We start from the raw sequence: 3,046 nt of genomic DNA, 5'->3' as shown, positions 1-3,046 counted from the left end.
CTAATTTGTGCCTTAACGTAACCTAATTTGTGCCTTAACGTAACCTAATTTGTGCCTTAACGTAACCTAATTTGTGCCCTTAACGTAACCTAATTTGTGCCTTAACGTAACCTAATTTGTGCCTTAACGTAACCTAATTTGTGCCTTAACGTAACCTAATTTGTGCCTTAACGTAACCTAATTTGTGCCTTAACGTAACCTAATTTGTGCCTTAACGTAACCTAATTTGTGCCTTAACGTAACCTAATTTGTGCCTTAACGTAACCTAATTTGTGCCTTAACGTAACCTAATTTGTGCCTTAACGTAACCTAATTTGTGCCTTAACGTAACCTAATTTGTGCCTTAACGTAACCTAATTTGTGCCTTAACGTAACCCATGTTGTGCCTTAACGTAACCCATGTTGTGCCTTAAACGTAACCCCAATTTGTGCCTTAAACGTAACCCATGTTGTGCCTTAACCTAACCTATATTGTGCCTCAACCTAACCTATATTGCGCCTTAACCTGACGCACGTTGTCGCTGAACCTGCTCTGTAATTGTTATGCAACTCGTTTAAATTAGTGTAGTGTTGCCTAACCGCAACCCTCGCAATATAGTTCGCTATTCGCACTGCCCGGTCCCCTGTGTATCGCGTCATGTTAAACACCTTGCAGGTGTTGCTGACTTTCCACATGCTCCTGCTATACACTGTAATGTGGATAGCAGCAGGACGTACATGCCCCCCCCCCTTCCCCCCTGCCTTCGCAAGCTGGTCGTTGAGAAGTTTGCATGTTCAATGCCCTTCGCATGCCGACGTACTCAGCCTACGTTGTGGTACGGCCTGTCACCTGTCCGCCGATGTACGCAAAACCCACAAACTGTACTGCACATTGGTCCGTATGTACTGAATGATACATCGTGGCACATGTGTGACCGTACGACGACTGCGCCTAGCAACGGCAGACCATACAGTCCAAATATTGTGCACGCAGCTACGTGTCGTCTCCCTATAAGAGCTGGATTGCAGTGTGGTACGCCATTCAGACGTGTGGGAGGAACGGACGCCCTGGATGGCGATCAGCATGAGCAGTCTGTTGATGTAGTGGAGCGTGTATTCGGACGTAGTCGTCTCTTCTCACACACCGTGATAGCATGTTGCACCGCGTTCCACATCTGCGACATCCTGCAGAGGCCGGCTGACAGTCGTTCGCGCAATGGACACCGCATACGTACGGGGGCTACCTTCCACGTGTTCTCGAGGCGTGCACATGTTGTTGCGTCTATGTGGGCAGACGTAGTGTGTTGTGACACCTGACACAGGCATGCAATACTCGTTGCAAATGGCGATGGACGTCTACGTTTGCTGGTGACGTTACGCAAATGAACAACAGGTAACCCGTTGTGGTGCGGTTGTTCTCGCTAGAGGTGAATCAGTGTTGGCGACGATCGGTCGAGCTATTAACCGGTTGTTTCAGGGATACCCACCATGCCCACGAACGTGAAAGGGGACCCACCATGCCCACGAACGCGAAAGGGGGATCTGGGTGTGAGGCGATACGCGGCGGTGGCTGGGTGGGACCGTCCCCGGCCGGTGAGGGGGGGCCGCCCGGCGTGCTGGCAGCGCGGTGCGTGGGCGCACGCGCTACAGCCGGCTGGTGGGGGGCGGCCAGTGGCAGGCGCGCCGGCCGACGGACGCGGCAGGCGGCGCAGCTGCGCGCCGGCGCCCCCTGCTCGCGGCGCCTTGCGGCCAAAGTAGGTCCTCGCGGGCCCGGTGCGAAGCGCGGTGGCCATCTGCAGTGTGCTGGTCCGATTGAGGACTGTGTGCGCTGAGGATGCGCCGCCGCCCGGCGCTCGGCGCCGCGACGCCGTCTGCTGCTCGGTCGCCCCAGCGGTTCTCGCAGGTGGTTTGTATCGCAGCTGTGCGGACGTGTTGGCGCGTGCGCTGTGCTGGGAGAGTTCGCTTCGGCACCCAAGTGGGGCTTTTGTCCTTCTGTGGCGCTGGCGTTGGAGCTGCCGGTCACCGTAGGTGGCGCGTGTTGTCTCCCGCCGGCAATGCCACGACAGCACGCTCCCGGGCCTCTGTCGGCAGCGGCAAGCTCAGTTGGGAGCACGGGTGGTCGCACCTAAAGCGTCTACTCGCCTAACTCCGGGCGATTGCGCCTCTCTCGAACCCGACCAAGTACTTAGGACGGCGCTGCGCGCCGCCGGGACCTGAGAGGGTTTCGAGGTGTGTTGTGCAGGGGAGCTCAGCCTCCTCCTGTTTGCAGAATAATTGAGCGGACGCTTGCGTGTTCGCGCGGGCCCCCGGGACACACTCCCGGGCGGCCGGCTGCTCAGCTCTAGTTGACGCAGCTCCCTGGTTGATCCTGCCAGTAGTCATATGCTTGTCTCAAAGATTAAGCCATGCATGTCTCAGTACAAGCCGCATTAAGGTGAAACCGCGAATGGCTCATTAAATCAGTTATGGTTCCTTAGATCGTACCCACGTTACTTGGATAACTGTGGTAATTCTAGAGCTAATACATGCAAACAGAGTCCCGACCAGAGATGGAAGGGACGCTTTTATTAGATCAAAACCAATCGGTCGGCTCGTCCGGTCCGTTTGCCTTGGTGACTCTGAATAACTTTGGGCTGATCGCACGGTCCTCGTACCGGCGACGCATCTTTCAAATGTCTGCCTTATCAACTGTCGATGGTAGGTTCTGCGCCTACCATGGTTGTAACGGGTAACGGGGAATCAGGGTTCGATTCCGGAGAGGGAGCCTGAGAAACGGCTACCACATCCAAGGAAGGCAGCAGGCGCGCAAATTACCCACTCCCGGCACGGGGAGGTAGTGACGAAAAATAACGATACGGGACTCATCCGAGGCCCCGTAATCGGAATGAGTACACTTTAAATCCTTTAACGAGTATCTATTGGAGGGCAAGTCTGGTGCCAGCAGCCGCGGTAATTCCAGCTCCAATAGCGTATATTAAAGTTGTTGCGGTTAAAAAGCTCGTAGTTGGATTTGTGTCCCACGCTGTTGGTTCACCGCCCGTCGGTGTTTAACTGGCATGTATCGTGG

The 3,046-nt window shown here is 54.8% G+C and overlaps 1 non-coding gene across 1 annotated transcript in view; it reads left to right on the top strand.

Annotated features, from left to right (window-relative positions):
* The first annotated feature begins 2,334 nt into the window (after positions 1 to 2,334).
* Positions 2,335 to 3,046, top strand: part of LOC126445621 (small subunit ribosomal RNA) — a 1,909-nt gene continuing 1,197 nt past the window's right edge. The window contains exon 1 of the ribosomal RNA XR_007583030.1: positions 2,335 to 3,046. This exon is cut by the window's right edge and continues 1,197 nt beyond it. This is a non-coding gene — a ribosomal RNA (small subunit ribosomal RNA).

Source organism: Schistocerca serialis, unplaced genomic scaffold (assembly GCF_023864345.2).
Source record: "Schistocerca serialis cubense isolate TAMUIC-IGC-003099 unplaced genomic scaffold, iqSchSeri2.2 HiC_scaffold_346, whole genome shotgun sequence".
NCBI classification, from domain to species: Eukaryota; Metazoa; Arthropoda; class Insecta; order Orthoptera; family Acrididae; genus Schistocerca; species Schistocerca serialis.
The sequence above is the reverse complement of the archived record's forward strand: the minus strand, read 5'-3'. Positions and strand labels throughout refer to the sequence as shown.